This window comes from Sapajus apella, unplaced genomic scaffold, assembly GCF_009761245.1.
Source record: "Sapajus apella isolate SASKATOON/1434 unplaced genomic scaffold, GSC_monkey_1.0 scaffold16, whole genome shotgun sequence".
Lineage (NCBI taxonomy): Eukaryota > Metazoa > Chordata > Mammalia > Primates > Cebidae > Sapajus > Sapajus apella.
This window is the reverse complement of record NW_022436956.1, coordinates 24,909,926-24,933,686: the sequence shown is the minus strand read 5'-3', so window position 1 is coordinate 24,933,686 and position 23,761 is coordinate 24,909,926. Positions and strand designations below refer to the sequence as shown.

At 38.7% G+C, this 23,761-nt stretch overlaps 1 protein-coding gene across 5 annotated transcripts in view; it reads left to right on the top strand.

Annotated features, from left to right (window-relative positions):
* The window catches only part of ZC3H12C (zinc finger CCCH-type containing 12C), an 84,078-nt gene that overhangs the window by 15,296 nt on the left and 45,021 nt on the right, over positions 1 to 23,761 (top strand). The window contains exon 1 of one of the 5 annotated variants that reach the window (XM_032285650.1): positions 203 to 450. The exons of 3 other annotated variants lie outside the window; for them this stretch is intronic. The gene's annotated coding sequence lies outside the window, so the exon portion shown is untranslated. Of the gene's footprint in view, positions 1 to 202; positions 451 to 6,564; positions 7,637 to 23,761 lie in introns of those variants that run through there. One more of the 5 variants, XM_032285651.1, reaches the window with a different exon arrangement.

The window sequence follows — 23,761 nt, the reverse complement described above, 5'->3', positions numbered from 1 at the left end:
GAAGCAGGAACCAATTCTTTTTTTTTTTTATATGGAGTCTCACTCTGTTGCCCAAGCTACAGTGCCGTGGTGTGATTTTGGCTCATCGCAACCTCCACCTCCTGGGTTCATGCAATTCTCGTGCCTGAGCCTTTCAGGTACCCAGCTAATTTTTGTATTTTTAGTAGAGACAGGCTTTTGCCCTGTTGGCCAGGCTGAAATCCTGACCTCGAGTGATCCCCCCACCTCGGCCTTTCAAAGTGGTAGGATTATGGGAGTGAGCCACTGCACCCGGCTGGAACCAATTTATATGGATTCATGTTAGTATTTTGGGTCTTGTCTCCTTGATGTTAGCTGTTCCTTGCTGATATCGTCATTCCCTCCCTCTAATTTGCAGGAGAGATGTACGCTGTGGACTGTGAACTTGGATGACAGCATGCTAACATTATATCTTTTTTTTCTTTTTCTAAGGTAGATGAACCTTCCAGCAGGAGCTAACATTATATCTTAAATAAAAATGTTAAGGCAGTGATTAAAGATTATAGGATACTCAGATAATCTAGGTTGAAGACCAGAAAGGGTGCACAGTGTAGAGAGAGCAGAGGGGGCCTCCAAAATCAGGCAGACCTGGATTTGAATCCCAGCTCTGCCATTTACTGATTGTGACCTTCAGCTAGAATCTCAATTTATCTTTGATTTGTTATCCATCAAGCATGATCTGTTTTGCAGAGTTGTTTTCACTGATTAAAGATAATGAGTGTAAAAGTGCTTGACACATAGAAGGCATTCATTGTTCTGAAATGATTTAGCAGTGTCCATTGATTTGATTAGACAGAGATTTTGTTTTGCTCTTCTACTTATTCGTTGGCTCTTGGTTGTTTTATATCTGAAATAGCCAGATATAAAATCAAGTTCACGTCTATTGCTTTTAATATGTCAGTTTATATTTTGGGTTTTTCAAAGAGCTTTCAAATCTATTACTTTATGTCTTATAGGGTGAAGCTAAAATTAGTTTTTGTTCTTTGTTCTTAGTCATCTGTACCCATTTCCTATTCAAAATTATGTAGGCTTAATTTTATCCTTATTCTGTGATTTAATCTGTTTCCAATCTTGGCTTTTACTTTATAATTTATTTTTATTATGCACTCACAGGGAACAGTTTTCCCATATAATTGAGGCTGTCTCCTCATTGTTGACTTACACTTTAAAAAAAATCTTTGGCATCATTTTCTTTGATGGCCTGATTGAGTTGATGATCTTATATATTAGATACTTTCTGGAATTTTACTGTAATTTTAAATGACTGGAACAGATATAAATGTGCAAAAAATACGTTTTAGGTAAAATACATTATTTCTATTTTTGCTTAGAAAAGTTCTTTAAGTAGCAAAAAAAAAAAAAAGGCATAAAGTATGTTAAATCATGCATAGAAAAAAATAGTTTCAAATGGGGGAAGTGTGTTCTAAACTACATTTGTATTATTTTCACTATTTCATCATGTCTTCTGTGGTTAAATTTTGAGTTTAATGTTTTAGCATTTTATTACATATGTGAAATATAGAAAACATAAAATGATAGTGAAAATCATCTATAATTTTCACCTACAGATGACTTAACATTTATAATTCTCGCTTTCATCTTTTAAAAAATCTATTCTTATAAACACATTATTTTTAAAAAATATGTACATATATAGTTTTGTTTGGTTCTTGCTTTTCATTCAGTGTATCATAAGAGTTTTCCTGTGTCATTAAATATCATTTTATGAGACCACTTTTGGCCAGGCATGGTGGCCCACGCCTGTAATCCCAGCACTTTGAGAGACCAAGGCAGGTGGATCACCTGAGGTCAGGAGTTCGAGACCAGCCTGGCCAACAGGGTGAAATCCCATCTTTACTAAAATACAAAAATTAGCTGGGTGTGGTAGTACATTCCTGTAATTCTATCTACTGGGGAGGCTGAGGCAGGAGAATTGCTTGAACCCGGGAGGCAGAGGTTGCAGCGAGCCAAGATCGCACCATTGCACTCCAGCCTGGGCAAAGAAGCAAGAATTTGTCTTAAAAAAAAAAAATTATTTTTATTAGCTAAATGGCATTCAGCATATTTAAGTACTATAATTAAGGTCATCTTGTTAAATATTTATTTAGGATGTCACCAGTTTCTTAATTGTAATAACAGTATGATAAATGTATATGTAGGTCTATTTAACATTGCTGGGTATATTTTTAACAAATTCCTGGATGTGGTCATGCAAACTGCCATCTAGAAAAGTTGTACCAATTTATATTTCTATCAGCAGTGTATGTGTCCGTTTCGCTGCACTCATCACTCTTTCTCCACATAGCCTATTTTTGTCCGTTTAATAGATAAGAATGGGCATAATAGTGCTAAGAAGTTCATTTTGTACAGTCCGAGAAACTGAGATTGAGTTCCTGCTATGACACTTGGGGATTATGTATGTGTTCTTGGGCGGGTTTCTTATAAAATTTCCCTAAGCCTCAGTTTCTTTCTTTGTAAAATGATGATAATAGTACGTATCGTGGTAATGCCATGGTAATGGTTGTAGAGATTATTTGATGGTGTATACTGAAGCACTTAAATTCTTGAGAAATGTTAGCAATTATTTATTATGAATGCACTGTCTCATATACTATATTTTATACTTGATAGTATAAAAGTTGTTTGTTTTTATGTGATCATCTGGCTACCTTACCGAATGAACCCTTTAAGGTGCTGTTAGATCAATTGCAGGACCTAGTTCCTACACTTCCCAGTTGAGTCTGGTGATTTTCAGGATCTATAATATTGATCTATACTATCAGGGTTTTTTCAGTATTTCAATTTATACCCTTTTCCGTCTTCACTTATTGCATTGGCTGAAATCAGAGAACAGTGTTGTTAGTAGTAGGCATTCAGCCTTTTTTTCCATTTTTAACGGAATTCATGTTTTCTAACACAGGTCTTTCCTACTTATATATACACATGTTCTGAAAATACCTATAATGGTCAAATGTGATAAACTTAAAAATAGACTTACATGCCATAGATGGATTCCCTTAAATTATTAAATCCCTAAGTATCTTTCATGAAACATCTTCAGCAATATATTTTCAGTATTTAAGGCATGGTCTCTTCTTTTTTAATTGAACATATTGTCAATCAGCTTAAATCCAAGAAGGCTGAAATTTTACTAATTTAAACCCATTTAATGATTCTATCCTTGTCTCAGTGGTATAACTTTTGAGACCTATTCTTTTCACTGTTGTTCATTTTTTATGCCATATCTATAAAATATAGGTAAAGGTAAATGAAACTGTGTGTACAAAACCTTTCATTCAAATTAAGTCTTTTTTTTTTTTTTTTTTAAGACGGGCTCCCACTCTGTCACTCAGACTGGAGTGCAGTGGCATGATCTCAGCTCATGGAAGCCTCTGCCAAGTAGCCGGAACCACAGGCACACACCACTGTAGCCAGCTAATTTTTCTTTTCTTTTTGAGACAGCGTTTTGCTCTTGTTGCCCAGGCTGCGATATCGGCTCACCGCAACCTCCACCTCCTAGGTTCAAACGATTCTCTCACCTCAACCTCCCGAGTAGCTGGGGTTACAGGCAGGCACCACGATGCCGGGCCAATTTTTTTTTTTTTTTTACCTTTGAGATAGAGTCTCACTCTGTTACAGAGGCTCTAGAGTCCAGTGGCACGATCTCAGCTCACTGCAACCTCCCCCTCCTGGGTTCAAGCAATTCTTCTGCCTCAGCCTCCCAAGTAGCTGGGGTTACAGACACCCACTACCACACCCGGCGAATTTTTGTATTTTTAGTAGAGATGGAGTTTCACCATGTTGGCCAGGCTTGTCTTGAACTCCTGACCTCAGGTGATCCACCCACCTAGGCCTCCCAAAGTGCTGGAATTACAGGTGTGAGCCACTGTGCCCTGCCTAATTTTGTATTTTTAGTAAGAGGGGGTTTCTCCATGTTGGTCAGGCTGGTCTCAAACTCCCCACCTCAGGTGATCTGCCCGCCTCAATCTCCCAAAGTACTGGGATTACAGGCATGAGCCACTGTGCCTGGCCGATTTTTCCAGTTTTTGTAGAGACAGGGTTTTGCCATGTTGCCCAGGCTGGTCTCAAATTCCTGAGCTCAAGCAATCTGCCTGCTTCGGCTTCCTAAAGTGCTGGCATTATAGGTGTGAGCCACCATACCCAGCCTTGCAGAGACAGAATCTCTTTCTGTCACCCTGGATAGAACACAGTAGCACCATCATGGCTTACTGCAGCCTCAACTTCCCAGACACAAGATATCCTCCTGCCTCAGCCTCCCAAGTAGCTGGGCCCACAAGTGCATGCCAACACACCTGGCTTTTTTGTTTTGTTTTGTTTTGGTAGAGATGAGGTCTTCGCATGTTACCCAAGCTGGTATCAAACTCCTAGGCTCAAGCAATCCTCCTGCCTTCGCCTCCTAAAGTGTTGGGGTTACTGGCATGAGCCACCATGCCTGGCCTTAATGGAGTTTTAAGATCAGGATCTTTATGCCTCCCTTACCTGGCTTCTTAGATATCTTTGCAAGAACACTGTTTGAAAGCTCCTGCTCCGTCAAAAACGATTCAAATAATTTACAAACACCGAAAATGACGGTGCTATTGAAACAGAGCTTTTCAGAGACTGGCAGACAAACCACATTGTGATATCATGAGGTTTTTATTAAATAGTTTTTGTACCAAAGTCCTAATTTAGCATGTAAAAAAAAAAAATGATTGAGTTTAGTGGCATATATACTACATGAAAATAAGGTATTCAAAAATCTAGATGATGTCTTCCTAGTCTTAGGGTACTAAAATTTTGCTCCTGTACTCTTATTCAACACTTTTCCAAAATGAGTCCTTCCAATACTGTATTTTAAAATACCATCCATGTGCTGATGACTACCATATTTATATCTCCGATCCTGATTTCTCTCTTGTACACTCTATCTTGTGGACAGCTCCACTTGGATGGCTATTGGTATCTGAAACTAAAATTATCTAAAACAGAATTTTTATCCCTCTAAATCCGTTCCTTTCTAAGTCTAAATGTTACTACCCTGTTCTCAGCCGCTCAAATCAAAAATCTAGAAGTTCTTGATACTTCCTGTCATCTTACCCACTCAGTCCAATTTAAGAGCTGTTAACCAATACATGCAACAAGTTGAATTAACAAGGTTGTTCAATATTAGGAAATCTGTTATAGAATAAAATCTACCTGGTTAATGTATATACTGTATAATATTTTTCTTACAAGAACTTTTGCATAAAAGTAAGATTAATCTGTTCATGTATTTGGTTAATTTTGGTGCCACCTTTGTTGGGCTTTGTCAGCAGCTAGGCTAGCCTCACAGACCAGTTGGGATGCCTTCCATCTTCAGTGTCACGGGATAATTAATCTAAGTAACATAGGAATTGTTAAATGCTTCAAGTTTTGTAAGAGCATGTCCACAGAATCTATGAGTATAGGATTGTTAGGAAAGGAATAGAGTATATAAATCCTTAATAAAACTTTCATCTTTTACATGGTTATTCATACTTATAACCTCTTCCCAAGTCAGCTTTGATTATAGGTTCTTAATTTATTGGCATAAAGATTTATGCAGAGATGGCGCTCTTGAAGCATCCCTTTCATCTCATTGAATATTACATTTGTAATGTTACACATTTGTGGAGTTCCCTAACCTCCTGATCATACTTTTTGGAGGTTATTCACTCATTCATTCCTTCATCATTTGTTACCAGCTTTCCATTTTGCTAATGGGTTTTACCTTTTAATTTTGCTTCCTAATTTATTTCTGCTTTTAATTTTATGCCCTTGTTTGCCTTTTTTTGGTTTTTCTACTCATCTTTACCTTTCCAATTTAAATATTTAGTTGTTTCTTGTTTTCTATTAAATGCGTTTACAACGTAAATTTTTCTTTGACTGTCAGTTTGGCCATATCTCATAGGCTATAATTTTATTGTCATTCATTTCTAAATAGTCTGCAATTTTTATTTCTCTTTACAGTTATTTGGAAGGGCATTTTAATTTACAGATAGTGGGAATTTTATACGGTTTGTTTTTGGCTTTCCATCTGCCTCTAACTTCTCATTTTTATGCATCAATGGTGAGAGTATATTTCTACTTTCCAGGTTTTAGTTTTTCCTCAGTGCCATGAAAAAGTTATTCTAGCACAAATGTCTTCCTGTACCTCAATTTTGACGTCAAGCAGCCCACAGTAAATTATTCAGTGAATACTTGAGATACAGGGGTTGCTTTTGTTATTGTTGTTGTTGTTTAAACATGTAACCCTGGCCTGTGGATAAGAGAAATAAAACTTATGTGGCCGGGCACAGTGGCTCATGCCTGTAATCCCAGCACTTTGGAAGGCTGAGGCCGGTGGATCACGAGGTCAGGAGTTTGAGACCAGCCTGGCCAAGATGGTGAAACCCCATGTTTACTAAAAATCCAAAAATTATCTGGCACGGTGGCGGGCGCCTGTAGTCCCAGCTACTTGGGAGGCTGAGGCAGGATAATTGCTTGAACCCGGGGGCGGAGGTTGCAGTGAGCTGAGATCGCACCACTGCACACCAACCTGGCAACAGAGCAAGACTCCGTCTCAAAACAAAAACAAAAACTTACGCTTGTCAGGACTTTTTGTCCTCTTTGTATAAGAATAAGGATGATGTAACTTTCAAAATAAATGTATTTTTTCTAGTTTGTTTTAAAAGTAATTGAGTTCCTTAAATGGAATTTCCCTGTGATATTAATAGATCTCCACACTGGCCCTGGTATGCTCCCTTCTTTGGGTTTTATAGGATTTCTTGGGGGTTGGAAGTTGAGCCAGCACCTATGGCTTTTCCATGGCCCCCACTCTACTCTGTTTACCAGTTTAATCATATTTCCAGGAGTATTTCTGAATACTCTCCACCCTCATGCTCAAGATTTTAAAGCTTTGGAAATAATAACTCCTCTTTCTCCTCCTGCTTATGGATGGAATGAGTGAACTGCCATTGGAATAGTGGAATTATAGAGATTATTCCACGTTCTTGAGAATGGAGAAGGGTGGCAATTCTAGAGATTCCTGTAAGACAATGAACAGACAACTAATGCATCCCTGCCCTTTTATTTCCCATTAAGTTTCCTACTCCTAAGTGTTCTCTCAGTTCTTTGGATTACATTAATGAGAGGAGAGGCTCTGACTGGTCCTAAGGTCTTTCAAACCCCTCTGTGAAATAAGAACATCAGTAGGGAACAAGAAACAGCCAATGTTTGAAGTCAAATTCAGATTCTACAAATTAGAAAGATATTCTGTTCTAAAAGAAAGACTAGCTTCAGAGTGTAGGTAGTATAAAGTATAATTTTTTAAAGAAAAATCAGGAATCACTTTATAAGAAAAAACTTCAAAAATTAAATTTATGGATTTGGTTGCGGTGGGAAATTCAACTGGTCTGGATGTCAGGGAAGCACGTACCAGGTTGGCAGCTGCAACTTAGCTTGGAGCTCATCCCATGCTGTGATAGCACCTGAGTGAAGATGTGGCAGGTGGAGAAAACACTTTGGAACTCCTGAGTGACAGCCAGAAGCCAGAACGTTACCTTGGCAAGTGTGCTACCGGATGCTGAGTCTTGGGCCTGAGCATTCCTCAAAATAACAGGTAGACCACAACTGTTTGTTTCCTACTTAGATAGCAAATGAATGTACATTTTACTAGACTGGGTACTTAGTTGATGGTATACACCTAATGTGAGCAGGACAGTGCAACATGTATTTACATATGCTCAAAATCCCGAAATAATTTATAAACCTATATACTATGTATAGAAGTCTCATACTCTTCAATGTGTCATAGACTCTTACTCAACTTTTTGTGCTATCTCAAAAAAAAAAAAAAATCAGATTTAGAAGGTAAAATAAAAGTCAGTAACTTATTTTAGAAACACCATTCTGAAGACTGACTCATTTGTCTAATTGTCAGATCTTTGCTTCCCCAGTAGCTTTTTTTTTTTTTTTTTCCTGAGACAAGGTCTTGCTCTGTCACCCCAGCTGGAGTACAGTGGCGCAATCACGGCTCACTGCAGCCTGAACCTCCCTGGCTCAAGGCTTCTCCGACCTCAGCTTCCCAAGTAGCTGGGAGTGTAGGCACACACCACCAGGCCTGGCTGATTTGTTTTTTTTTTTTAGCTTTTGTGGAGACAAAGTCTCACTGTGTTGCCCAGGGTGGTCTCAAACTCCTGGGCTCAAGCTATCCTCCTGCCTCAGCATCCCAAAGTGCTAAGATTACAGACGTGAACCACTGCACCTAGCCCCCAATAGGTTTTTGATTACCAAACCCAATGAAGTAAAATTTTTTCCACAAGTGAGAAATCGGGTAAGCTGATTTTTATCCTCCCCACTTCCCTTTCTTTCAGTGCATGTGCACACTCATGCACACGTGCACACACATCCACGTGAACACACATGCACGTGAACATATGCATAGAGAAGGAAAGGTGCAGGGATAAGGAAGGAGATCCAGAGACCAGGAGCATATGAGGAGTGCTGTCCTTATAATATCCACTGTTGCCCTTATCCATGTATCCTTATAATGTCCTTATAATATCCATTGCATTTACACCCCCTTCCTCAAGAATCCTTCACATATAGATGTTTAATTACTTTAGTCATGTAAACATCTTAACGCTTTTACTGATTTTTTTTTTTTTGGAATGTATACATATATTTCTGAGACAGGGTCTGGCTTTATCTCTCAGGATGGAGTGTGGTGGCACCATCTAGGCTCACTGTAGCCTTGACTTCCCAGGCTCAACCAATCCTCCCACCTCAGCATCCCAAAATAGCTGGAATTACAGATGTGCACCACTGCACTTGGCTAATTTTTTGTAGAGATGGGGTTTTGCCATGTTGCCCAGGTTGGTGTGGAACTCCTGGGCTCAATCAATCCGTCTGCCTCAGCCTCCCAAAGTGCTGAGATTGTAGGTGTGAGCCACCACACCTGATCCCTTTTGGAATTTTGATTTTGGGTGGAAGAGATAATGGAAAGAGCAACTAGGAATAAAGTATTTGGATTGCCAAATGGCAGCATTAAGCTCTGGGAAAGATTAAAGAAGGACTAGAAAAGTGGGTAGAAGAGCCACAGAAATTAACCTGCTTCTGTTGACTGGCAGTTCCTGCCAGAGGCCCTTTTCCTTGCCTTTTACTCTCCACTCCCAGTCAGTCCTATACCACTGGGTATTGTAGAGGCCAGGAAGGACTGCAGAGTTGAGAGTGATTGGTTTTGGCAGAGAATTATGGGATGGAAAGCCAAAGGTTGCCTGACTGAAGCAAGTCTGTTGTTTTTCCCCATTTCACTGCTATTCCTTCTTTTTTTCTCTCTTCAGTTGTTGTTCTTTCTGTTGTTCTAATTGATTCATTTGTTCATTCATACACGGATGTGCATGCACACACCCTTCATCTCTCCTGCCCCACTGAATCCATCTCCTGGTTTAAAGTTCTTATCCAAAAGGAAAGAAAAAAGTCTTCTCCTTTTGAAACTATTCCTATCCCTCCCCGCCATCCCAAAAATACTCCTTCTGTATCTTATTCTTTTCCTGCCAAACATATGCTGTCATCTGTCTCTAGGGCATACTTATTTCTTAGCTGGGAGTTTTTAACCTGTGTTCCACACTTCTCCGAAGAGTCAATACATATATTTGGAGATTGTGTGATGTTGGAGATGGGAAAATTTTTTCATCTTTTTTTTCTACAACCTCTAATAGAAAATTAGCATTTCCCTTAATTATGAATGTAAGCAGCAAACCCAATGTTAATAGCAGTATTCACCCATAGAAATGATGTCTCCTACACATTACAGTTGAAACAACAAATATCCTGAAATATTTAACTTTTTGTCAAAATCATGTTAATTATTAGATTTGCTGGTACATCTTGTTATTTTAATGTGTTAGTAAAAAGGAACATATTTTTACTATATCACAATTTTTAGTATTTTGAGGACTAGAATATAATTGGCTTCTTTTGCAACTCAATCCTGTGTTTTTGTTTTATGTATTGAAAAGCCTTCCTTTGAAAAGAGGTCTGTAGACTTCATTAGACTGAGAAAATATGCCTGTTTATCCCATCGCTCTTCCTTTTGCAGAAATAGCTCTCTCAGGGGGCCATTAGCAACCTTGACCCTAGCCCTCTTCTCTGTCATTCTGTGATGTGTTTGTATCATTTGATGTCATCAGTTATTTTATAACTCCTTCCTCTGTTGTCTTTAGTATCAAATCCTGACTCAACCCATTGGCTCTGTCTTAGAACATATCTCATGTTTGTTTCTCTTTTTTTCTGCATAACTTTAGGTAACTTAGTCAACTTTTGCTTAGACTATTACAATACCTTCCTAAATTGTCATCTTTGAGTTTCTTGCCTCCCCAAAACTAATAAAATCTGGAGTTGTCATTCTAAAATAGAAATGTGTGCTCAGAAACCTTCAGTGGTTTTCGTCACCCTTCTAAAATGTGGGTAGACGAACACTATTCCCTTTTTCAGAAACCTTCAGTGGTCCCCCACTGCCAAAGGTGAAACTCTGTGCAGCGTTATAGACTTTGCATGAACCAGCCATGCCCTGACTAGCTAGCCACTTCTCCGGTAGTATTAATCACAGTTTTCTGTGTGTTGTATCATCTCTCACGCCTCTAGACCTTTGATCATGATGTTCTCTGGGCAACAGTCCTTTTTTCCTTTGTCTCACCCTACTCCCCTCCTTCTGCCCAACACAGACACTATACCATAGGGAATTAGGAATAGTTCGTCACTGTCATTCTGTCCTCAGTTTATATGTCACCTCTCAGAAGCTTCCCAAATCTGAGACAAAGTCTTTGTCTCTTGTACTCTATGACACATCCCTATATGCAGGCATCTCTGTATTTCATAGATATTCGTTTATCTGGCTTCCTTAATACATTTTCTACTTCTTCAGAGTAGCAACTTGTATTCATGTTTGTAACCTCTGTCTTTCACTAAGCATCATCTCTTTCCCCATAGTAGGCATTCAGATAAATGTTTCTTCTGTGAATAAATTAATTCATTAGCACTGGCTTAACCTTTCATTTAGTTTGACTGAATAATCATGGACCATGCTGCTATTTTTCTGCTTCTCGTGAAAGTATTACTTAAAAAATGTATTATTTGTATAGAATTTTAAAGTAAAATTTGATCAACTAGCTCATGTTTCTAAAATGCCCCAAGAACTAAGGTATTCTATATTTAAGTTACACATCTAAGTTATACCCCTATCAATAAAATAAACTCCTCATTCACAAGGACCATTTTTTTTACACAAATGATTTTGTTAAGTAACAGTTATTTTAGGGGAAAAATTATTATGGCTTTAACTTTTCAATGGTTAATAATTTATAGATCTTTGGAGAAAGTTAACTGAAATGTGTAGCAGTTTATGACTTTAGGAGAATTTGTGGCTAGAAATTTAAATGTTAGTGAAATTATAGGAGAGATGAAAAGGGGCTGCTGCTCTAAATTTGTCTATAGCCATTTATTTTATAATAAATTTTCACTATCCACCATGTATATTGTAAAACTGAAATGAAGGATTCGGTTCTCATTTTCTTTATTTTTTATTTATTTATTAGGGACAGCGTCTCACTGTGTTGTTCAGGCTGGAGTACACTGGTGTGATGATGGCTCATTGCAGCCTCGCACTCCTGGGCTCAAACAATCCTCCTGCCTCAGCCTCGCAGTAGGACTATAGGCATGCACCACCATGCCCAGCTAGTTTATTTTTTTTTTTCTTTTATTTATTTATTTTTGAGACAGAGTCTCACTCTGTTGCCCAGGCTGGAGTGCAGTGACATGATCTTGACTCACTGCAGCCTCCTCCTCCCAGGTTCAAGCGGTTCTCCTGCCTCAGCCTCCTGAGTAGCTAAGTTTATAAGCGTACACCACCACACTTGGGTAATTTTTGTACTTTTAGTAGAGACAGGATTTTGACATGTTGGCCAGGCTGATCCCAAACTCCTGACCTCAAGTGATCCACTCGTCTCAGCCTCCCAAAGTGCCGAGATTACAGGTGTGAGCCTCCATACTGCCCTATTTTGTTTTTTCATAGGATGGGGTCTTGCTATGTTACCCAGATTGGTCTTGAACTCCTGGCCTCAAGTGATTTTTTCACCCCTGCATCCTAAAGTATTAGAATTACAGGCATGGAGCCACTACACCTAGCTATTTTCCCATTTTCTTTTTCCTCGTTTTTTTTGAGACAGAGTCTTACTCACTCTGTTGCCAAGGCTGGAGTACAATAACATGGTATTGGCTCACTGCAACCTTCACCTCCTGGGTTCAAGCGATTCTCCTGCCTCAACCACTCAAGTACCTGGGATTACAGGTACCTGCCACCATGCCCAGCTAATTTTTGTAGTTTTAGTAGAGATGGGATTTTACCATGTTGGTTAGACTGGTCTTGAACTCCTGACCTCTGGTGATCCGTCTGCCTCGGCCTCCCAGAGTGCTGGGATTACAGGCATGAGCCATCGCGCCTGGCCTGTTTTCTCATTTTCTAGAGGAAAATCTCTTTCCTTTCAAGTGCCTGTTGTATTTTCTTCTAATTATACTTTAGTTTTCTCCCTCTTGCCTTCACTCCTGCCCACCGTTAAATCAATGTATTTCTCCTAAATCACTCATTTCCAAGCATTCTTACACTTACATTCCTTACCAATTTCTAACATTATTTTCTAATTATCTGCACTCTCCATAGTGTTTCATGGCACTTCAATCTTTAGTAATATTTTTTCATAAAAAGGATAGGTATGTTTGGCTTTTCCAAACTAAATGTTATTTCTCTTTCCCTTTGAGAAACATTATTCTGAATTATTTTATTTATTTTCCAGAATTCAAATGTTAGGATATCATGCACAAAGGAATAGAGTTGGGCATTTGAACTCTAAGGCATTTGATTTCTTGTTTCTATCAACATGTGGTAAGAGCTAATGAGATACAGTTAAAGCCTTTGCCTACATAATCTTCTACATTACTAAGGAGAGATGTTTTAGAATTATAGTAATAATAATATGGAATAAATAATGACAATCAGGTCTCTAGTTTTCGCTCTGCAATTTCACTTTTACACTAAACTTTTTTAAAGATATGCCTCACCATTTAGTATGTGACAGTCGCTGTTATAAGTTACTGTGTATATTAACTCATTCAATCCTTGTAACAACCCTATGCTGTTAGTGGTATTATTATCCCCATTTTATAGTTGAGGAAAATGAGACACAGAGAGGTCAAGTTACTTGTACAGGTTGCTTGGTTAGTTTCAGGGAGAAGGCATGGTATGGGATTGGTTCTTATAGCCATAAATTATATAATCAATCTCTAGCTCATTCGCTTTTCTTTGGACTTTGACTAGAGTAAACTGTGCCCTGGAATTTATGTAAAAATTCAGAGACTAGTTTCAGAATACCAGTAACTCAGATCTCTGGAAGCAGTAGTGCCTGCATAGGAACAAGTGATCCGGTGGAGTCTAGCTCCCTTTGGCATTTGTCAGTTGGTTTGCCATTGAGAACACATTCTGAATGGAACACATGTCACTTTTAAATCAGCAAAATAGTGGTGCCCAATGGTGGCAAAGCAAATAGGTTAAAGAAAGTGACAAGCCATTCTTACGATTATCGATTTAAAAATTCTTAGTGAAATATCACCATATGTAATCCTTCTTAATTATATTTCTATATTGGGTAATCTATTCATATAATTCACAATAAAAAATTGTGATTGTCTAATAGATCATTTTAATGTAATTCAAATTTCTAAATTTTTTTCTCTAAATCTTTTAAATAGGAGAAAAATGTATTTCTGTAAATTATTTTTCAATGGCTGTATGTAGTGTGGCATATATATGTATAAAAAGTTATAATTACATATAGCTAACATATGAGTCCTTACTATATGCCTGGCACTGTTGAGAGTTTTATATTTATTAGCTCATTAAATTTCAAAACCGTCATATTTTATCTTTTTGTTTTTAACAATTGAGGAAAATAAGGCATGGAGAAGTTAATTTGTCCTACATGAGATATATATATGTTGTATTAAAACACTAGAGTCGGGCCGGGCGCGGTGGCTCAAGCCTGTAATCCTAGCACTTTGGGAGGCCGAGGCGGGTGGATCACGAGGTCAAGAGATCGAGACCATCCTGGTCAACATGGTGAAACCCCGTCTCTACTAAAAAATACAAAAAATCGGCTGGGCATGGTGGTGCGTGCCTGTAATCCCAGCTACTCAGGAGGCTGAGGCAGGAGAATTGCCTGAACCCAGGAGGCGGAGGTTGCGGTGAGCCGAGATCCCGCCATTGCACTCCAGCCTGGGTAACAAGAGCGAAACTCCGTCTCTAAAAAAAAAAAAAAAAAAAAAACAAAACGCTAGAGTCATTCTCATTAACATCGGAAACAACACAAAATAACCCTTGTTCTTTAATACTGCAGTGCAGTGGAACAAAAGCATGGATCAAGATATAAAAATTGGTAAGGAAGAGGAAATCTGATTATTTTATATTATTATATATACCTGGAAAATGCCAAAGCCTCAGTGAAATACTAACATTAAGAATCCACTGATACATGTAAAATTTTCAACGAAGCTTTATGTACAAGAATAGCTGTTTTCTTAGACACCAACAATAGCCAGTTAGAAAATATAATGGGGGAAGAAAAAACCTCCGTTCTCAGCAGCAAGAGCAAAAAGCAAAATATTTTAAGAAAAGTTTATTGAAAAATACAAGCCAGGTGTGGTGGTTCAGCCCTGTAATCCCAGCACTTTGGGAGGCCGAGGCGGGCAGATCACCTGAAATCAGGAGTTCAAGACCAACCTGGCCGACATGGTAAAATCCCCTCTACTAAAAATATAAAAATTCGCCGAGTGTGGTAGCACATGCCTATGGTCCCAGCTACTCAAGAGGCTAAGGTGGGAGAACTGCTTGAACTCAGAAGGAGAAGGTTGCAGTGAGCCGAGATTGCACCGCTGCACTACAGCCTGGGTAACAAAGTGTGACCCTTTCTCAAAGAAAATAAAAATAAAAGTTTGTTAAGAAAGTCCTTCATAAAGAAATCTGGGGAAATCCATTGAAAGATTTTAAAATTTCCAATAAATTATCATTGATTGAACAATTTAACATAATAAATCAGCAATCCTTTTTTTTTTTTGGGAGACAGAGTCTCGCTTTGTTGCTCAGGCTGGAGTGCAATGGCGCAATCTTGGCTCACTGTAATGTCTGCCTCCCAGGTTCAAGTGATTCTCCTACCCCAGCCTCCTAAGTAGCTGGGATTACAGGCACCCACCACCATGCCCAGCTAATTTTTATCAGCAATGCTTTTTAAGTACCTATTTCTACAACACTATCTCCATCAAACTCCCAACAGCTTTTCAGTTAAAACTTGTCAAAACAACTCTCAAGAGTATCTGGAAGCATGCACATGCAAAAATAACCAGTATAAGAATATGCAAATGAGAAGACTTGCACAGAGGGTACCAAATATATTACAAATCTACAGTTATTAATGTGCTATAGGCACAGAAATAGCAAAAGATCAGTGAAACATAATTGGAAGTGTGGAAGTAAGCCCAAGTTGGTAAGATATTAATATAAAATAGGATCATCACTCCTCCTCTCAAAACCCTCCAACAGTTTCCCATCGCAAAATATAAGCCAGTTCCTTCGTGTGACCTACAACCTTGCTACTTATAGTAGTATGATCCAGGGACCAACAGCAATAGCATCTATGAAATTGTTAGAATGTGAAATCTCAGACGGCACTCCAGACATCCTGAGTCAGAATCTTCTGGATCCTCTTATGATTCAAAGGCAGTTTAAAGCTTGAGAAGCATTGCCTTTTAATGCGCTACAAGGCCTGACTCCCCTTGACCTTGCCTTTCCTGCTTCTTCTGACTCCTGCCTTGGAGGCTTCTGGCCACCTCAGACTTGGCCACCCTACTATTCATGAGCACACCACGCACGCTGTTATGTCACAGTTTTGTTCCTGTTTGTCTTCATCCATTCCTGCTCTATAACCAAATATCTTACACTGGGTAATTTATAAATAATAGAAATGCATTGCTCACAGTTCTGGAAGCTGGGAAGTCAAAGATCAAGGTGATGGCAGCTTTGCTGTCTGGTGAAGTCCTGTTCCTCGTCAAGGGGATCTTGTCACTGCATCCTCAGAGTGATAGTGGGGCAAAGGAGCTTGCTGAAGCCTCTTTTATGAGGGTGCTAATCTCATTCACATGTGTGGAACCCTCGTGATTTAATCACTTCCCAAAGGCCTCACCTCCTAATTCTATCACGTTGGTTGTTAGTTTTCAATATATGAATTTTGCAGGGACACCAACATTCAGATCATAACCCTGTCACACACATCCTCTCACTTTTTTAGGTATCTGCATAAATATCACCTTATCTAAGACGCCTTCCCTGGTTAAAAATTACTTACCATCACCTGACATGTATTTATTATTTAAATTCTCCCCGGCCTCATCACACACTGCACTGCAACCTTGGGGAGGGGAGAGGACTGACTTGCTTTGTTCTTGCTGTAGCTTCAATGCTTGGCACCTAGGAGGTACCCATTTGCTAAAGGAAATGGTCTCTGGTCACAACATTTTTATCAGCCCATCAATATATACCCTTGTTTTATGTGTGTTTCTGTTTAAAGACGCCTTAATATATATTGTTGATTCATTAACTTTGAACTGATGGCCAACAGCACTCTAAATTACACCTAAACAAAGCCATCTAACAGTCATATTTTCTCTGTAAGGCGCATCACAGGCTTCTTGCACTTAGGAACACTAGACAGCATTTTGGCTACACTCAAGGCCATTTCAAACAGCAAATTCACCAACAAAACACAAAAATGGGAAACATGTAGCACTAAACCTCAAAGAAAAGGACTCTTGTTTACAGAGACATGAAACACTAAGGCAGAGCTTCTCATTCAGCCTCTGCTGGAACATATGCATCAGGCAACTCAAATTTTTCACCATCCTCTCTGTATACGTGTCTGTGGAATGACCTCAAAATCACAAGTGTTAATTTAGGGCTTTCAAACAAGTTTTAGCAAATAGGCAGCTTTGCAAGCATGGGGAATCTGCAAATCATAATCAGCTGTGTGTCATTCTTTCAATCACTGGGTACCAAGTTTCTGCTGTGTGCCATGCTCCCAGGATTATGCACCACTTAAAGATTGATCGATTCCTAGCCATATGCCAGACCCTGTGCAAAACTCAGATAATTTATAGATGAATTTAACAGTGTTCCAGGTATGGCTGTGTCGGGTATTTAGCTAATCTTCAATAGTGATGGGTAGGATTTTAACAGGTGAAACTGTGGAGAGAAGTATTTGGGAAGAAAGAAACTCTTAAGTCAATTTCCGTAACCTTGGCTACACATTAGAATCACTTGGGAAGCTTTTAAAAAATCTCTGGCCAGGCTCCATCCAGACCAATAAAAGTAATATCCTTTTGGCATCAATATATTTTAAATCTTCTGAGGTGATATCAATGTATAACTAAAACTGAGAGAACTGCTGTTTTAAGTACCTACATTTGGCTGGAGAATAGGTTATATGAGGGAAGTAAACAAATAAATCCAGAAAAGAGATTTTGAACCAGATATTGAAAAGCTATTTTATTCACCTGCTGTGTGCTGAGCACTCTCCTAGGTGGTGGGGATACTTCAGAAAGCAAAACACAAGAATCCCTGTCCTGTTAGAGCTAACAATCGAATTGCATTGGCAGCTGTACAGGATGATTCATATTCTAGATTTAACTTTTTATAGTATATGATGATTTGTATTTAGAAGAAATCTTGTCCCAAAGGCTTAGAATTCTTAATTTAATGCCTAAAATATTACATCACCTTTTGATATGAATAGAACTCCAAAGAAAAGTTTTGCTATAAACTTCTGTACTAATCTCACTGAGTGTTTGCTAACACAGCCGTCTTTTTTTTTTTTTTCTAGTTTCCTGCACACAGGACACTTGTCTAAAATCAGTAGTATGCGGTTATTTAAAATCAGTAGTGTGAGGCCATTGGAAATCCTAATTCAGGCTTTTCATTTTCCCATCTTACAAGAACACTGATACAGAAGGAAGTGTTTTCTATATTGATTCTTAATAAGAGTTTATGTTTAGATCGAACTTAAAACTAGCAAAGTACTTTTCTTGGGTCACAGTAGGATTGCAGCTTCTTTTGGATTATTTGCCTTATATCGTGTTTTATTTCTTTTACTGAATTTCTGTACAAGCATGTAATACACTGTTACACACTCTGTTTCACTCTTAGTAAAAACAGACCTAATTGCATAATCCTCTTTTAATTCTAATGCAGTTATTCTTTGTAGTCTATCTACATGTAGACTACATATGTAGTCCATTTCACTTTTTAACAATGCTTTGGTCAAGCAGTTTTTAATTAGTTTCCTAAGTAAATTATTTAACACTTAAAGAAGAACAAGACATGCACGTATCCTCATTTGGTACAAGCAGCCTAAAGATACGATGTCTGCAGATGAGCAGCACATACCAGGTGGTGGCTGAGGATGTCAGAGAGAGCGGCATCCAAAGGACAGATGAGATGAGGTCTGACCAGGTGATATCGTGAATATTATTACCAGAAGAGATGCAGTGTCATTTAACTACTATCAGTTATTTTATAATTTCAAGATGTCTTATCTATGCATTTATTTTGTATAAAATTACACATATTTGGTCATCTTTTTCTGAACAATTTCAATTATACTTAATATGGCCATGAGTGTATTTTGTTAACATGAATGATAGTCATGTGCCTTCTGCTTTAAAAACAAAAATCACACATAGTAGTCCCCCCTTTTCCTTGAGGGATACGTTCCAAGACCCACAGTAGATACCTGTAACTGTGGCATACATATACATACAAATGGTCCCCAATTTATGGTGGCTCACCTTAAGATTTTCAACTTCATGATGGTGTGAAAGCCATATGCACTTGCTAGAAACTCTACTTCAAGTACACGGATACCATTCAAGTGTTTTTCACTTTCAGAACAATAAATTACATGAGCTAACACTTTATTATAAACTAGGCTTTGTGTTAGATGATGTTGCCCAAGTGTAAGCTGATGTTAGTGTTCTGAGCCATTTAAGGTAGGCTAGGCTAAGCTATATTTTCAATTTAAGGTAGGTTTGTCAGGACATTACCCCAAGTCAAGGAGTATCTATAATATGTTTTTTCATTTCTACTCAAGCCAGCTCACAGGCAGGTAGGATTTACAGCATGGATACATTGGACAAAGGGATAATTCACATCCAGGGTGCCACAGAGCAAACGGGCAGTAGATTTTCTCATACTAATCAGAACACCACACAATTAAAAATTTATTAACTTATTGTTTATTTCTGGACTTTTACATTTCATATTTTCAGACCACAGTTGACTGTGAGTAACTGAAACTGAGGAAAGTGGAATGCAGATAATGGGGAACTACTGAATGTCCTTTGTGGCTCATGAGTTTTCCCATACGCTATTACATCAGCACTTTGGATGTCATTTGCATTCCTTGTACTTTTCTAAAATTCCTCATTCCATGAGTATTTACAGGTTTTGTAGGAATTGAAGATAATCTTTCTTAAGAGCTATTTGCTTAAAGAATTTTTTAAAAAACACTAAATGGGAAACTAATCATTGGGAAATATTTGGATGAAGTCTCGAGATATGGGTTATATTGTCATTTTAAATGAATGTAGAAGAGTTTCTTTGTCTTTGGACCACTGGAAAGGAATGCTGTTTTTGTGGATTTATTTTGTATTTGTCTCTGATTCCTAAACAGAATTGAGGGTTACCTACTCTTGATGACTGGGTACCAAAAGATTTTCATAAACCTTAAGAATGTTGACTTTGAGGAACATTATCTTTCTTGTTATTTAATTTTTTTCTTTTCTTTTTTGAACTTAATCCCTTCATATGTGTTAGACAAGTGGTCTGATTAGAGTTAATTTATATCGTTTTTGTTACCCTTTACTTTTCTTATGAGCTCTTTATAACAAAAGTTTTCACTGATGATTATTGTTGGAGTTTGAGGGGTCTTTTTCCTGCCTTGTTTCTCAACCAATTGAGAAACAGACAGGAGCTAAGCAGATGGAGATCAAGGTAGCAGCTCTTTCCATCCATAGAACTACTGGAGAGAACGTGATTTAAGAGAACAGCATAAAGAGCTTAGTAACACTGAACCCCAGAATTAGAAAGATTTAACCATCCAGTCCCAGGCCATGCTGGAGAACAGAGCACTCAAGTATTCTCTGCTTATGGGCAGATCTCAAAGAGAAATGTACAGTTGAAAGGGCCTGGTCCTCACAGACTTACCCATCAAATAAATCATCCTCAAGTTGGGAGGCAGAAGCTGCAGTGGAACTTCTGCAGATGCAGCTCTGTTTGGGAAGCTAATCCAGAGGAGACTTCAGAAAAGGAGACTTCAGCTCTGTTTGGGAAGCTAATCCAGAAAAGACCTATCATCGCTGGGAGGCTTGAGCTTCTGTGAATGTTGGAAGCAGCCCCAGTGGCAGTATCAGGGCTACAGGAACTTTGCCTATAGCCGCAGTCTCTTTGATAAAATCACCCTGTCACAGAGAGAAAGACAGACTAGCAGAGCAGGATTTTTGCTCATGTGAATGCTTGCATTCAGATTTCCAGGGGCCTATTTCTTTACTGATCGATTTTTCGCTTGAGGCTCTTCTAAAGATCAGCACACTGCTGCATGCTGTATTGGTTGTACTACGTAGATTATGGGAGAGTGAATGGTTCTGCTCTCAAGAAGCCTATATCCTGGTTCATAAATAAGTGCTAAATTGTACTGTACAGACTATTTAAGTTATAGAAGTTTGAAGGAGTTGGAAAGCAATAAAAACTTAACTAGTGCAAGAAGGTTTTATGGAAAAAATAAGCCTTAAGCTGGGCTTAGAACAATAGATTTAATCTGGATAGGTGAGGCAATAGTGCAAGACAACACTTAAGGGAAAGAGACATCTGTGCCCTCACTTTTGCTGTCCCTTCACTTTAAGTGGGACAGGTCACAGGACCAGAGGACGCCTATTCTACAGACAGAGCCTCAAAAACAAAACAAAGCAGAGGACCAGAGACTTGTGATTTGCAGCTGAGATTTTTTTTTTTCTTAAGCAGAAAAGTGATGTCATTGAAAATTACTTTGGCAGGGAGGTACCTAAGGGATATTCAAGGAAGGAGATAAATTAAGAAACAAAAGTAATCTAAGCTTGAGAGAATAAATGCTTAGCCTAGGGGATGATTGTGGCCATGGGAATGAGAACATTGAGAAGAGAAAAATAATCAAGAATTGATTAACTGGATCTTCAGTATATATTAAATGAATGAAACAATTGGGAAATAGACAAAGGTGTCTATGAGGTTTTAAGAATGCACTGTTGCCACAATGATAGCTACCCTTCAGGGAAATTGGGAATGAGATACACTGTTGCTCACAGATGTGAAAACAGAAGCCAACCAATGCATATGTTTTCCAAGAGTGATATGTTTATTCCATTTCTACTTCCTCTTTTCAGTCATTTTGATAGATTTTATGGGAACCATATAAAATCTCTCTCTAATGTATGTGTTTGGGTTTTTTGTTTGTTTCTTTTGAGACAGAGTCTTGCTATGTCTTCCAGGCTGGAGTACAGTGGCACGTGTTAAAGTGTGCGCTCTGAATGAAGAGACCCACCCAAAACAGGCTTTGTGTGAGCAGCATAGCTGTTTATTCACCTGGGTGCAGGTGGGCTGAGGCCTAAAAGGGTGTCAGTGAAGGGGGGTGGGATACGAGTTAGTTTTATAGGTTTGGGGTGAACAGTGGAAAGTTACAGAAGTTAAAGTTGGTGGGTTTTTGCAAGCTGGGAGGGGGTCGTAGGGTGTGGAGTCAGAAGGTTGGGCCAAGGTCAGTTACACAGTCCAATGGTATTGTCAGTTGAGGCCAAAATAAGAAACAATAGAAAAATGTCTCAGGTTAGTTAGGCACCGTAGGGGTTGATCATTCTTCCTTCCAGCTACTTAAGGTTTTCTAATTCTGGAAGGCCCCCCAGAGGTGTATGTGCAGTTCATGGGGGTCGCCTTGCTGTCCAGTCCACAGCATGGTCAGACCTTACAGCTACCACGCCTGGCTAATTTTTTTGTATTTTTAGTAGAGACAGGGTTTCACCATGTTGGCCAGGCTGGTCTTGAACTCCCAACCTCAAGTGATCCAGCCGCCTTGGCTTCCCAAAGTGCTGGGATTACAGGCGTGAGCCACCATGCCCAGTCTCTCTAATGTGTTTAATGTCCTTCTATACTGGGTGCCTGATGTTCTGTCCACCTAGCATTTTCCTCCCTGCTTCTGTTAATATCACCCCCACTAAGGAATGCACCCGCCCCCATTCCCCCATTTCCTTAAGGTCTGACAGTGCAGCCAATCATGGCCCCGCATACATCTGGCCACAGTAGTTGGGTAAGGGGGTGAGTATGTGACTTCAACTGTGCTCATCAGATTCTCTGTCTCAGGAATTTGAATCTTGAATGGAGAACACAAGATCAGAGAACATAGTGCGAAATCATCAGTTAGCGATAGCGTAGAAGCTCTGCCACTGAAGCCCGGGGTTCAGTCCTGTCTCTGACCTTGAATGTTGAGTTCTCCCTCTGACCCTGAGAGCTCCTTCGTGTTCTTTCAATAACTGTCCCAAGCCCTTTTTTTAAAGGCCTGTTTTTCTTGCTAGTGAAGAAAAGAAATTTGACATGCATCTATTATATCTTATTCTTTTTCCCTTTTAACTCTTATTTACCTATTGGTAATTGCTTAGTATTTTTTAGGAGCAAATATGACTTACAAAAAAAGAAGTATGACTTCTGATAGAATTTATTTTAGGATATGGGTAGGAAAAGTAGTTGTTTTCTTCCCCTTTTTTTTTGAGATGATGTCTCTTTTGCCCTGGTTGGAGTGCAGTAGTACAGTCACAGCTCACTGCAGCCTTGAACAACTGGCTCAAGTGATCCTCCTGCTTCAGGCTTCCAAGTAGCTGGAACTACAGGCATGTACCACTATGCCTGGATAATTTTTTATATTTTTTTTTTGGGATACAGGATCTCCCTATTTTGCCCAGGCTGATCTTTAACTCCTGGGCTTAAGCAGTCCTCCTGCCTCGGCCTCCTAAAATGCTAGGATTATAGGTGTGTGCCACTACACCCAGCTAGTTTTCTTTCTTGTTATTAAAATGCCAATAGTTTACAATGGCTCTAGAGGAAACTATATCATGGTGATAATTTTAATCTACCTTGTCCTCAGCCCCCATTTCTAGTCCTGTGATTAACGTTAACACATTAATGTATTTTTTCTGCTCAATATTAACACTTTTCCATTTATGAGCTTTATTTTATATAAAGTCATTTATATTTGATTTATTTTAAACATATGATCCTGATTACAGTTGAGATTTTTTTTTCTTCCAGTTAATGTTAAGTATAAAGGTACATTTTTCCTGAGGTTACTTTGGGTGGATTGTATTCAGGGCTGGTGTCAAATATAGGCTATTGTTGGGACTTTGAGTGTCTGCCTCTTCTCTGAAAAGTGTCATGGTTTTCATGGATGGAAAGGAATTAGGAGAATGTCTAACACTTTCAACAGTACTTTCTGGAATTGGCATGCCTCAGATGTTTATCAGGTTCTTAATACATTTGACCTTATGATATTCTGTTAACTAGCGCTCTCCTGATCTA